General features: G+C 38.0%; 1 protein-coding gene across 3 annotated transcripts in view; it reads right to left on the bottom strand.

The window, feature by feature from the left end:
* The window catches only part of lrrc2 (leucine rich repeat containing 2), a 23,315-nt gene extending 15,399 nt beyond the window's left edge, over positions 1–7,916 (bottom strand). For 2 of the 3 annotated variants that reach the window (XM_061893556.1, XM_061893565.1), the window contains exons 1-2: positions 7,840–7,916; positions 7,455–7,519 (exon numbers count right to left, since the gene is read on the bottom strand). The gene's annotated coding sequence lies outside the window, so the exon portion shown is untranslated. The remainder of the gene's footprint in view (positions 1–7,454; positions 7,520–7,839) is intronic. The other variant, XM_061893559.1, reaches the window with a different exon arrangement.
* Between the last annotated feature and the right edge of the window lie 7,492 nt (positions 7,917–15,408).

The following is a 15,408-nucleotide window of genomic DNA, read 5'->3' on the forward strand; positions in this document are numbered from 1 at the left end:
GTGTGTGTGTATGTGCATGTATGTGTGTTTGTGGGTGTACATGTGTGTGTGTATTTGTGCGTGTGTGTGGACTACAGCATGACTTCTAAGGAATTTAGCACACTTTTAGCATTTTTCACATGATTACATACATTATTATAAATATATACATATATATATATAGATATATACATGTATATATTTATTATTTTTTATATGAGTGTGCCAGCAATCATAAATCTTCATCATAATTGAAGATGCAAGTCATGAACTTTCCTGTCAAAGTATTCATATTGTCTTCATGTCACATTATGCTCCTCCCACCCAGTTTCTATCCAATCACAATTCAGCTAGCTTATGTTGCCATGCAGTACCAAATCTGCCTTGAGACTCTACAATGTAAGTGAGGGGCCACATACAGTTGATAGACCATTGCCATAGATGTTGTCAGTAAGAGCTTCTAGCCGGCCTCACCTTCAAGCTGACATTATGCCTCCTGTGGTTGGATTCTAACTGGGACTGTTAGCCAATGAATTAGAGAACACATACAGTTGATAGACAGTTGTGATAGCCAATCAGATGACAAGTTGATGACAGTAGCCTATGTGGACGCTGGCTGAGAGTTGGTGGGCGGCCGAGAGTGGAGTGGGCTCTCTTGGTTGCTTTGTTGGGTCTGCTCCTGTCTCTGGCCATGCTCCCTCCACCCCAGCAGACCACAGCGTGGAACACCACAGAGGTCACCACAGTGGTTGTGTTTCTTTTACTTTTTATTCATGTATGTATGTAGAAGTCTCTGCTTGTATCTGCTACTTTAATGTCTTTAATGTCCTTTGTTCTCTTTGATGTTTCCCTCTTACACATGTAAGAGGGATGTGTGCTATGGCTATGAGCTGTTTTTTTCCTTTGGCCTCAGTCTGGACCCCCTCTCCAGGGCCCAGGCTTAGACCGATTTTTTATTTTTTATTTTAATCTTCTATTTTTTTCTTCCATTCCCCCCACTTGTTGTCCCGTATCTCACCTTTTTTGTAAGAGGTGCTGGAAGCCGGCAGACTAGTCAGCGATCCTGTTCTGTCTCCCTGTAATGTTTGTCTCATCTTGAATGGGATTGTGCTGAAAACTTTAATTTTCCTGAAGGAACTCTTCTGACGGAATAAATAAAGTACTATTTGATCTAATCTAATCTAATCTAATCTAATCTAATCTAATCTATGGAGGTAGCCTAATCTCAACCAGACTGTGATTAGACACTCACTTGTCACTCCAAAGTCAGTCTCCAATCACAACTTTATTTGTTGTTGTTTGCCACACTAGGATGAACTTTGACAACAAATAAAACGTTTTTTTATTTTATTTTTTACTTTTTTGGACTTCCTCCTCAGGTTGATTCTAACAAAGCAGGTGTCTACACTTCTCCCACCAAGGACCAATATTGAAGAGTCAAAACATGTAAGGCCCATTTTTGATATATATTGGAAAAACTGCTAAAAACACATTCTTAGCACATTATTCTCAAACTGTTTAAACCAAGTACTACCCCAGAAAACACAAGTACTACCCCAGAAAACACAAGTACTACCCCAGAAAACACAAGTACTACCCCAGAAAACACAAGTACTACCCCAGAAAACACAACCACTACGACAGAAAACACAAGTACTACTACAGAAACACAAGTACTACCACAGAAAACATAAGTACTAGCAAAAAAACACAAGTACTACCCCAGAAACACAAGTACTACCCCAGAAACACAAGTACTACCCCAGAAACACAAGTAGTACCACAGAAAACACAAGTACTACCACAGAAAACACAAGTACTACCACAGAAAACACAAGTACTACCACAGAAACACAAATACTACCACAGAAAACACAAGTACTACCACAAAAACACAAGTACTACCACAGAAACACAAGTACTACCACAGAATCACAAGTAGTACCACAGAAAACAAGTACTACCACAGAATCACAAGTACTACCACAGAAACACAAGTACTACCACAGAAACACAAGTACTACCACAGAAAACAAGTATTACCACAGAAAACAAGTATTACCACAGAAAACACAAGTACTACCACAGAAACACAAATACTACCACAGAAAACACAAGTACTACCACAGAAAACACAAGTACTACCACAGAAAACACAAGTACTACTACAGAAACACAAGTACTACCACAGAAACACAAGTACTACCACAGAAAACACAAGTACTACCACAGAAACACAAATACTACCACAGAAACACAAGTATTACCACAGAAAACACAAGTACTACCACAGAAACACAAATACTACCACAGAAAACACAAGTACTACCACAGAAACACAAGTACTACCACAGAAAACACAAGTACTACCACATAAAACACAAGTACTACCACAGAAACACAAGTACTACCACAGAAACACAAGTACTACCACAGAAAACAAGTACTACCACAGAAACACAAGTACTACCACAGAAACACAAGTACTACCACAGAAAACACAAGTACTACCACAGAAAACACAAGTACTACCACAGAAAACACAAGTACTACCACAGAAAACACAAGTACTACCACAGAAAACACAAGTACTACCACAGAAACACAAGTACTACCACAGAAAACACAAGTACTACCACAGAAAACACAAGTACTACCACAGAAAACACAAGTACTACCACAGAAACACAAGTACTACCACAGAAAACACAAGTACTACCACAGAAAACACAAGTACTACCACAGAAAACACAAGTACTACCACAGAAAACACAAGTACTACCACAGAAACACAAGTACTACCACAGAATCACAAGTACTACCACAGAATCACAAGTACTACCACAGAAACACAAGTACTACCACAGAAACACAAGTACTACCACAGAAAACAAGTATTACCACAGAAAACAAGTATTACCACAGAAAACACAAGTACTACCACAGAAAACACAAGTACTACCACAGAAAACACAAGTACTACCACAGAAAACACAAGTACTACCACAGAATCACAAGTACTACCACAGAATCACAAGTACTACCACAGAAAACACAAGTACTACCACAGAAAACACAAGTACTACCACAGAATCACAAGTACTACCACAGAAACACAAGTACTACCACAGAAACACAAGTACTACCCCAGAAAACACAAGTACTACCACAGAAAACACAAGTACTACCACAGAAAACATAAGTACTAGCAAAGAAACACAAGTACTACCACAGAAACACAAGTAGTACCACAGAAAACACAAGTACTACCACAGAAAACACAAGTACTACTACAGAAACACAAGTACTACCACAGAAACACAAGTACTACCACAGAAAACACAAGTACTACCACAGAAAACACAAGTACTACCACAGAAAACATAAGTACTAGCAAAGAAACAAGTACTACCACAGAAACACAAGTAGTACCACAGAAAACACAAGTACTACCACAGAAAACACAAGTACTACTACAGAAACACAAGTACTACCACAGAAACACAAGTACTACCACAGAAACACAAGTACTACCACAGAAAACACAAGTACTACCACAGAAACACAAATACTACCACAGAAACACAAGTATTACCACAGAAAACACAAGTACTACCACAGAAACACAAATACTACCACAGAAAACACAAGTACTACCACAGAAACACAAGTACTACCACAGAAAACACAAGTACTACCACATAAAACACAAGTACTACCACAGAAACACAAGTACTACCACAGAAACACAAGCACTACCACAGAAAACACAAGCACTACCACAGAAAACACAAGCACTACTACAGAAACACAAGTACTACCACAGAAACACAAGTACTACCACAGAAAACACAAGTACTACCACAGAAACACAAATACTACCACAGAAACACAAGTATTACCACAGAAAACACAAGTACTACGACAGAAACACAAATACTACCACAGAAAACACAAGTACTACCACAGAAAACACAAGTACTACCACAGAAAACAAGTACTACCACAGAAACACAAGTACTACCACAGAAAACACAATTACTACCACAGAAAACACAAGTACTACTACAGAAACACAAGTACTACCACAGAAACACAAGTACTACCCCAGAAAACACAAGTACTACCACAGAAACACAAATACTACCTCAGAAACACAAGTATTACCACAGAAAACACAAGTACTACGACAGAAACACAAATACTACCACAGAAAACACAAGTACTACCACAGAAAACACAAGTACTACCACAGAATCACAAGTACTACCACAGAAAACACAAGTACTACCACAGAAAACACAAGTACTACCACAGAAACACAAGTACTACCACAGAAAACACAAGTACTACCACAGAAAACACAAGCACTACTACAGAAACACAAGTACTACCACAGAAACACAAGTACTACCACAGAAAACACAAGTACTACCACAGAAACACAAATACTACCACAGAAAACACAAGTACTACCACAGAAAACACAAGTACTACCACAGAAAACAAGTACTACCACAGAAACACAAGTACTACCACAGAAAACACAATTACTACCACAGAAAACACAAGTACTACTACAGAAACACAAGTACTACCACAGAAACACAAGTACTACCCCAGAAAACACAAGTACTACCACAGAAACACAAATACTACCTCAGAAACACAAGTATTACCACAGAAAACACAAGTACTACGACAGAAACACAAATACTACCACAGAAAACACAAGTACTACCACAGAAAACACAAGTACTACCACAGAATCACAAGTACTACCACAGAAAACACAAGTACTACCACAGAAAACACAAGTACTACCACAGAAACACAAGTACTACCACAGAAAACACAAGTACTACCACAGAAAACACAAGCACTACTACAGAAACACAAGTACTACCACAGAAACACAAGTACTACCACAGAAAACACAAGTACTACCACAGAAACACAAATACTACCTCAGAAACACAAGTATTACCACAGAAAACACAAGTACTACGACAGAAACACAAATACTACCACAGAAAACACAAGTACTACCACAGAAAACACAAGTACTACCACAGAATCACAAGTACTACCACAGAAAACACAAGTACTACCACAGAAAACACAAGTACTACCACAGAAACACAAGTACTACCACAGAAAACACAAGTACTACCACAGAAAACACAAGCACTACTACAGAAACACAAGTACTACCACAGAAACACAAGTACTACCACAGAAAACACAAGTACTACCACAGAAACACAAATACTACCACAGAAACACAAGTATTACCACAGAAAACACAAGTACTACGACAGAAACACAAATACTACCACAGAAACACAAGTACTACCACAGAAAACACAAGTACTACCACAGAATCACAAGTACTACCACAGAAAACAAGTACTACCACAGAAAACACAAGTACTACCACAGAAAACACAAGTACTACCACAGAATCACAAGTACTACCACAGAAACACAAGTACTACCACAGAAACACAAGTACTACCACAGAAAACACAAGTACTACCACAGAAACACAAGTACTACCACAATTATGACCAATGTTAAAATAAGTAGACTTAAGTAATCATTAAAACAAGGCAGAGGTTTTATTTGAAACGTATATTTCATATTTCTGGCCACTGTTCCAAATCACAGTTTGAACAGTCACACTGTGTTGGAATACAGAAACATAAAACACTGTACTTGTTTGGTGTACCACTAGATGGAGCCCACGTAACACCTTGGACAACATGGAGGCTTTGTGTCGAGAGCATGTTAGCATGCTATCATTAAAGTGCTAACTTTTTCTGTTATTTCACAATTTTTTCCATAATTCCACTGCCAAACACCTTACTTTTATATAACTTGCTATGTGACACGATACTTGTTAGCATGCTAACTGTTACATGCTAAATTTTCCAGCTAATTTCACACTTTTTTCCGTAATTCCACTGCCAAACACCTTACTTTTATATAACTTGCTACGTGACACGATACTTGTTAGCATGCTAACTGTTACATGCTAACTTTTCCAGCTAATTTCACACTTTTTTTCTGTAATTCCACTGCCAAACACCTTACTTTTATATAACTTGCTACGTGACACATGTTAGCATGCTAACTGTTACATGCTAACTTTTCCAGCTAATTTCACACTTTTTTTCCGTAATTCCACTGCCAAACACCTTACTTTTATATAACTTGCTACGTGACACGATACTTGTTAGCATGCTAACTGTTACATGCTAACTTTTCCAGCTAATTTCACACTATTTTCCGTAATTCCACTGCCAAACACCTTACTTTTATATAACTTGCTATGTGACACGATACTTGTTAGCATGCTATCATTAAAGTGCTAACTTTTCCAGCTAATTTCACACTTTTTTTCCGTAATTCCACTGCCAAACACCTTACTTTTATATAACTTGCTACGTGACACGATACTTGTTAGCATGCTAACTGTTACATGCTAACTTTTCCAGCTAATTTCACACTATTTTCCGTAATTCCACTGCCAAACACCTTACTTTTATATAACTTGCTATGTGACACGATACTTGTTAGCATGCTAACCGTTACATGCTAACTTTTCCAGCTAATTTCACACTTTTTTTCTGTAATTCCACTGCCAAACACCTTACTTTTATATAACTTGCTACGTGACACGATACTTGTTAGCATGCTAACTGTTACATGCTAACTTTTCCAGCTAATTTCACACTATTTTCCGTAATTCCACTGCCAAACACCTTACTTTTATATAACTTGCTATGTGACACGATACTTGTTAGCATGCTAACCGTTACATGCTAACTTTTCCAGCTAATTTCACACTTTTTTTCCGTAATTCCACTGCCAAACACCTTACTTTTATATAACTTGCTACGTGACACGATACTTGTTAGCATGCTAACTGTTACATGCTAACTTTTCCAGCTAATTTCACACTATTTTCCGTAATTCCACTGCCAAACACCTTTCTTTTATATAACTTGCTATGTGACACGATACTTGTTGCTACGTGACACGATACTTGTTAGCATGCTAACTGTTACATGCTAACTTTTCCAGCTAATTTCACACTTTTTTCCGTAATTCCACTGCCAAACACCTTACTTTTATACAACTTGCTACGTGACACATGCTACATGTTAGCATGCTAGATAAGTAGCAAAACGTATGTTTATTAGTATCCAAATGTCACTTTTTGTTCTCATTACTTTACTTCTATTGCTCTTTTTTTTTTTTTTATGATTTTCTCCCGACAATATGGAATGTTTACAAAGTAATACAAGACAAAAGATCTCACAATCATTCCCAGCAATGGTAATATTTGTGTAGATGTACACACACTGACTATGATATACATGGAACTATAATAATATTTGTGTAGATGTACACACACTGACTATGATATACATGGAACTATAATAATATTTGTGTAGATGTAGACTTACTGGAACTATAATAACGATCCAGTCTTTAAAGACCAGTTTGTTCTCCCTTCAATGGCAGACAGTCTCTGAGAGTGATGGACACACAGTTTTGTAAGAATAGATGATCTTTGTAGGACGGGACACACAGTTTGTTAAGAATAGATGATCTTTGTAGGACAGGACAGACAGTTTGTTAAGAATAGATGATCTTTGTAGGACAGGACAGACAGTTTGTTAAGAATAGATGATCTTTGTAGGACGGGACAGACAGTTTGTTAAGAATAGATGATCTTTGTAGGACGGGACACACAGTTTGTTAAGAATACATGATCTTTGTAGGACGGGACACACAGTTTGTTAAGAATACATGATCTTTGTAGGACGGGACAGACAAAGAAGTTCTTACCTTCTGGCCTGTCTTGTGTGTCACAGACTTGTTGACTCACTGTCAGCGTGTGCGTGTCTTATTTTTAGCGTCAGAGCAGACGTGTCACATGACACCATCACCTCCACACAGGCTTCTGGAAACATCCGTGTGAGCGCGCCAACAATGGCAGTAAAACACAACAACACATCACAACATATCATAGCAATGACGGCTGGGAGGTGACGGGCCAAATAATAATCAGGAGGACTTAGGATCGCTATAGAAATGAGGATCAATAACAGGATTGTTCATTCATTTGAAAAGGTGAGTTTTTAGTGTATTATTTCAACTCAACTTTCAGGAGGGTTCAAAGTACAAGGGACATAAATGAGTGAGTCAAATAATAATAATAATCATATTCATAACAACACATCTGGAAAATGACATCATGCAACACAATATTCATTTGAAAAGTGTCTGACTTACTTTTACACTTTAATGATCTCCAGCTCTTCTTTTTTATTTCAAAAGGTGAATGTTGAAAGATTTATTCTGATTAAAAATCAATGTTGTTGTCAATGATTGACATGTTTGAGGCTCATCTAATGTTTGACTTCTGAATGTTGCACATGTTGTGTTTATTCACGACAAAATAAGGGTTTTCTTTGACAAAAATAAGTATAAAACACACAAAAACAACAACTTAATATCAATAAATAGATTTGAATTAAATGTACTGATTTAAGCGTTGGAAGTAAAAAAAAAAGATTAATGCAGGGGTGTCCAAACTTTTTCCACTGAGGGCCACACTGAAAAATCAAAGCAAGCAGGGGACATTTGGACATTTTAGTATTTTAAAAAGCAATACAATATATGTATAAAAGTAAACATTCAGCCTCCACTCAGGTTTGATCCCAGGGACCCCAAAGAGTTTTGGCAAAAATAAAATGTTAAAAATGTGTCATTATTCAGTAGTATTATTTTTTATTATTATTCAAATGTTAAATCTCCAGATCAACATGAGGTCCATCTGTCAATATAATGATTTTAAAGATTTAAGTTGTATGCTTTTTTTGTCAAAGAAAACCCTGTTTTTTCATGGAAAAAAAACCACAAAATATGCAATATTATCACCCAATATTTCTTTTAAGAGGAATATTTGAGATTATATAATAATTGGAGCATTAAAAAAGCCAATAACTAAAAACTCCATTGGTTTTAATTCATTATTATTTTTTGAGCAATAACACTTAAAAACAAATGACACTAAAATAATTGGGGATCCAAAAGGGTTCTACTCAGTAAAGTGTTAAAAAATAAATTTTACATTTTTTTACTGTTTACTTTTAGCACAATAATCTCAAGATTAACTTCAGATCCATCCGTCAATTCTAAGTGTTATTGTTGTTTATTTATGTTTTTTTTTTGTTCATGTTAGGACCTTCAAAAAAAAAAAAAAAACAGCTCAGTTTTTTATATGGCAAACACAAAATATGCAACATTTTCCACAAAAATATCTCAAAGTGGAAAGTTTAATATGACATAATTGTAGCCTGGAATGGTTCAATAATTCAGAATGACATTGATTTTGATTCATTATTATTTTGTAAAGAAAGAAACAGCCTGCATGTCAGCTTTGTGTTATTAAAGTAAACATTGCAACACCTCTTTGCTCTTTCATACCACTTTTTATGTTTTAAACATTTTTCAATCGTATTTTCAAAATGTGCCGTGGGGCTGTTAAAAAATGACCTGCGGGCCCCAAATGACCCCCGGGCCGCACTTTGGACACCCCTGCATTAAAGTATGACTGAGTTGGGGGCTGAGTGATGGGGGGGGGTGAGGGTGGGATGGGGGGGGGTTCAGAGTAGGTACCAAGCAGTGTGGGCGGGGAGTGTTTCCACAGAGTGTGAAATGTGGATGTCAGGGACAGACGTGGAAGTAGATTTTAAGAGACAAAAACACACACAAATTTGACATCAACAGACAGATGTGAAGTTGTTCTAGATCAGACTTGGGCAGGTGAAGGCCCAGAGAACACATGCGGCCTGTTGACCTTTTCTATCTGACCTGCTGGACATCCCCAAATCATTTTTTTAGATGTTTAAGATGTAAAGTGTAGCTGCAATTATGATGTGTTCTCATCTTTTAGAACCATCTTAAGTACTCAACTATACCAAGTTTTTCAATGATTGGAATCTGAGCTTTTGCATGATATTGTAGTTATTATGTTCATCTAATGAGTTACTATGTTCATCTAATGAGTTACTATGGTCATGTAAGGAGTTACTATGGTCATCTAATGAGTTACTATGGTCATCTAATGAGTTACTATGGTCATGTAAGGAGTTACTATGGTCATCTAATGAGTTACTATGGTCATGTAATGAGTTACTATGGTCATGTAAGGAGTTACTATGGTCATCTAATGAGTTACTATGGTCATGTAATGAGTTACTATGGTCATGTAAGGAGTTACTATGGTCATCTAATGAGTTACTATGGTCATGTAATGAGTTACTATGGTCATCTAATGAGTTACTATGGTCATGTAATGAGTTACTATGGTCATGTAATGAGTTACTATGGTCATCTAATGAGTTACTATGGTCATGTAATGAGTTACTATGGTCATCTAATGAGTTACTATGGTCATCTAATGAGTTACTATGGTCATCTAATTAGTTACTATGGTCATCTAATGAGTTACTATGGTCATCTAATTAGTTACTATGGTCATCTAATGAGTTACTATGGTCATCTAATTAGTTACTATGGTCATCTAATGAGTTACTATGGTCATGTAATGAGTTACTATGGTCATCTAATGAGTTACTATGGTCATCTAATGAGTTACTATGGTCATGTAATGAGTTACTATGGTCATGTAATGAGTTACTATGGTCATCTAATGAGTTACTATGGTCATGTAATGAGTTACTATGGTCATCTAATGAGTTACTATGGTCATCTAATGAGTTACTATGGTCATGTAATGAGTTACTATGGTCATGTAATGAGTTACTATGGTCATCTAATGAGTTACTATGGTCATCTAATGAGTTACTATGGTCATCTAATGAGTTACTATGGTCATCTAATGAGTTACTATGTTCATGTAATGAGTTCTATGGTCATGTAATGAGTTACTATGGTCATGTAATGAGTTACTATGGTCATGTAATGAGTTACTATGGTCATGTAATGAGTTACTATGTTCATGTAATGAGTTACTATGGTCATCTAATGAGTTACTATGTTCATGTAATGAGTTACTATGGTCATCTAATGAGTTACTATGGTCATGTAATGAGTTACTATGGTCATCTAATGAGTTACTATGGTCATCTAATGAGTTACTATGGTCATCTAATGAGTTACTATGTTCATGTAATGAGTTCTATGGTCATGTAATGAGTTACTATGGTCATGTAATGAGTTACTATGGTCATGTAATGAGTTACTATGGTCATGTAATGAGTTACTATGTTCATGTAATGAGTTACTATGGTCATCTAATGAGTTACTATGTTCATGTAATGAGTTACTATGGTCATCTAATGAGTTACTATGGTCATGTAATGAGTTACTATGGTCATCTAATGAGTTACTATGGTCATGTAATGAGTTACTATGGTCATGTAATTAGTTACTATGGTCATCTAATTAGTTACTATGGTCATCTAATTAGTTACTATGGTCATGTAATGAGTTACTATGGTCATCTAATGAGTTACTATGGTCATCTAATTAGTTACTATGGTCATGTAATGAGTTACTATGGTCATGTAAGTCACAGAAGTTCAGAGTAGGTACCAAGCAGTGTGGGCGGGGAGTGTTTCCACAGAGTGTGAAATGTGGATGTCAGGGACAGACGTGGAAGTAGATTTTAACAAGAAAGTTGTACAAGGTTTCCTTATTAAAAGTACGGTTGTAGTACATCTTCTTTAAATAGTGGAGAGCATAGTCATGGTGTACATGCATCATAGTGTGAAGTACTTTTGGGAAACCTTTACTTTCTTAGCGCTCTTATTGTGAAGGAAGTGTGCAGACAAAACGTGACTCAGATGCTGATTTGCATGTTTCAAAGCAGCAAATATTTATTTCCCTCCACTCCTAGTAAAGTAATCACATGACTTTAGCGGCTGTGGACGCAACAACAACAACAACAACAACAACAACAACAACAACAACAACAACACAGAATCAGAACAACGGCGCCGCCTCTGCAGCTTTGACCTGAGCGGCGAACAGCAGGACGCTCTTTTCCACGTGAGCGTTGATGTCGGCCTGTGACGCTCGCGGGTTGGCTTGCACGAACTGCGCCACGCTCAAGATGCACTCCCTCTGCACACACACACACATTAGAAGGTTCCACGCCGGGGGCGGGGCCATGCAGGTGCCCACCTTGTAGGCGTCCAGCTGGTCTCGGCCCGTGAGGCGGCCCAGCAGGTCTTTGGCCACCCGCACCCGCGTCAGCGCCGCCAAGAGGCTGCGGTCGTCCTCGCTCTGAGAGCCCAACCACTTAAGCAGCGCCACCTGGAGGACAAACATTCAACGTCGTGAATATATATCTTTCTACTTCCAGTCACGTGTTGTCTATTTATTATGCTAGCATCCACCCAAGCTAACGTTGCTAACAAGACGCGGAGGAGACGAGCATACTTGTCAACACTCCCAGGAGACTCCTGAATTTCAGCGCCTCTCCCGAAAACCTCCCGGGACAAATTTTCTCCCGAAATTCAGGCGGCGCTGGAGGCCACGCCCCCTCCAGCTCCATGCGGACCTGAGTGAGGACAGCCTGTTTTCACGTCCACTTTCCCTCAATATAAAGAGCGAGCCTGCCCAATGACGTTAGAACTGTAGAATGACCGAGGGCGAGTTCTTGGTTTCTTATGTGGGTTTATTGTTAGGCAGTTTCATTAACGTCCTCCCAGCGCGGCAACAACACACAACAACAGCAGTCACGTTTTCGTCTACCGTGAAGCAGTTCGTCTGCCGTAAACAGCAATGTTGTGACACTCTTCAACAGGACAATACTGCCATCTACTGTACATGCACCACAACACCTCCAGGCAACTTTAACCCTTTACTAATATACGGCCAGTTCTTGGTTTCTTATGTGGGTTTATTGTTAGGCAGTTTCATTAACGTCCTCCCAGCGCGGTAACAACACACAACAACAGCAGTCACGTTTTCGTCTACCGTAAAGCAGTTTGTCTGCCGTAAACAGCAATGTTGTGACACTCTTAAACAGGACAATACTGCCATCTACTGTACATGCACCACAACACCTCCAGGCAACTTTAATCCTTTACTAATATACGGCGAGTTATTGTTTTCTTATGTGGGTTTATTGTTAGGCAGTTTCATTAACGTCCTCCCAGCGCGGTAACAACACACAACAACAGCAGTCACGTTTTCGTCTACCGTAAAGCAGTTTGTCTGCCGTAAACAGCAATGTTGTGACACTCTTCAACAGGACAATACTGCCATCTACTGTACATGCACCACAACACCTCCAGGCAACTTTAACCCTTTACTAATATACGGCGAGTTCTTGGTTTCTTATGTGGGTTTATTGTTAGGCAGTTTCATTAACGTCCTCCCAGCGCGGCAACAACACACAACAACAGCAGTCACGTTTTCGTCTACCGTAAAGCAGTTTGTCTGCCGTAAACAGCAATGTTGTGACACTCTTCAACAGGACAATACTGCCATCTACTGTACATGCACCATAACACCTCCAGGCAACTTTAACCCTTTACTAATATACGGCGAGTTCTTGGTTTCTTATGTGGGTTTATTGTTAGGCAGTTTCATTAACGTCCTCCCAGCGCGGCAACAACACACAACAACAGCAGTCACGTTTCCGTCTACCGTGAAGCAGTTCGTCTGCCGTAAACAGCAATGTTGTGACACTCTTCAACAGGACAATACTGCCATCTACTGTACATGCACCACAACACCTCCAGGCAACTTTAACCCTTTACTAATACCCTCCTCCCCGGATCATAAATAACCTAATGTAAATAATCAAATGTACTTCTAATGTATTTACTTGTTCTTATGCTATGTGAACTCACTATGTTCTCTGCTGGCTGTACATATCCTACTGTAAGACCTACACTGTTTCAATGTCCATTTCTCTGTTGATGCAATTGTTGATGACTGAAGTACTGATATCAACCAAAGCTCCTCATCCCACCCCATCCATCCATTTCCTACCGCTTATTCCCTTTGGGGTCGCGGGGGGTGCTCCCCGGATTGTAAATAATATGTAAATAAACTTGTGTAATGACTGCATTATGTTGATAGTATATATTTGTACCATGAATTGATTAACGTGGACTTAAACAAGTTGAAAAACGTATTGGGGTGTTACCATTTAGTGGTCAATTGTACGGAATATGTACTGTACTGTGCAATCTACTAATAATATGTACTGTACTGTGCAATCTACTAATAATATGTACTGTACTGTGCAATCTACTAATAATATGTACTGTACTGTGCAATCTACTAATAATATGTACTGTACTGTGCAATCTACTAATAATATGTACTGTACTGTGCATTCTACTAATAATATGTACTGTACTGTGCAATCTACTAATAATATGTACTGTACTGTGCAATCTACTAATAATATGTACTGTACTGTGCAATCTACTAATAATATGTACTGTACTGTGCAATCTACTAATAATATGTACTGTACTGTGCATTCTACTAATAATATGTACTGTACTGTGCATTCTACTAATAATATGTACTGTACTGTGCAATCTACTAATAATATGTACTGTACTGTGCAATCTACTAATAAAAGTATCAATCAATCAATCAAAACTCCTCCCCTCTTAACCACGCCCCCCACCCCCGACCACGCCCCCTCCCGAAATCGGAGGTCTAAAGGTTGGCAAGTATAGAACAAGTCTTTATTTTCTTGCGTTAAAACTATTTTTAATCTCCTTGCTTGAAGCCAAAAGAGTGTTTGGATGAAAAAGAGAGTTAATGAGCAGCTAACGACATAAACTAGTAAGAAGAACGTCAAGATATGTTAGCGACTGACCTGCTGAAATAATTCCATGTTGCTCATTTGTTGGGCCATGTTGCAGCAACAATGCAGGACAAAAGAAAGAAGTTAGGATGGAATTGGAGTCTAAAAAGTGACTTTTGCTGGAATAATTGTGCGGAAGTTGCGGGGGTGAAATGTTCCTGGTTCACGCCCTCTTTTCTTCTTCGTGGGTGAGCAGTGAGCATGAGCAGTGGTGACTGACAGCGAGGCTGCTGCCACCCTGCGGTCACTAGCAGCACTACACCTCTACACTAAATCATATTTTACTGCGACACTTTGTCTTTATGAGACATTTTATATCTTGATTGTACAGGTTTTATATTCAGTTTTAATTAACTTTCAACGACACTTGTTTTATATTTTTGTTCATGCGAGGCTAGGCTAGGAACACACGACTGTATAGTAATTTACTAACACGTGTACATGTCATATTTACATATTTATTAACACAAGCAATATTATATTTTTAACACTGTTACATATATTTATGTATTTATTAACTCAATACATTGATGAATGTGATATTT

Source organism: Nerophis ophidion, linkage group LG01 (genome assembly GCF_033978795.1).
Source record: "Nerophis ophidion isolate RoL-2023_Sa linkage group LG01, RoL_Noph_v1.0, whole genome shotgun sequence".
Lineage (NCBI taxonomy): Eukaryota > Metazoa > Chordata > Actinopteri > Syngnathiformes > Syngnathidae > Nerophis > Nerophis ophidion.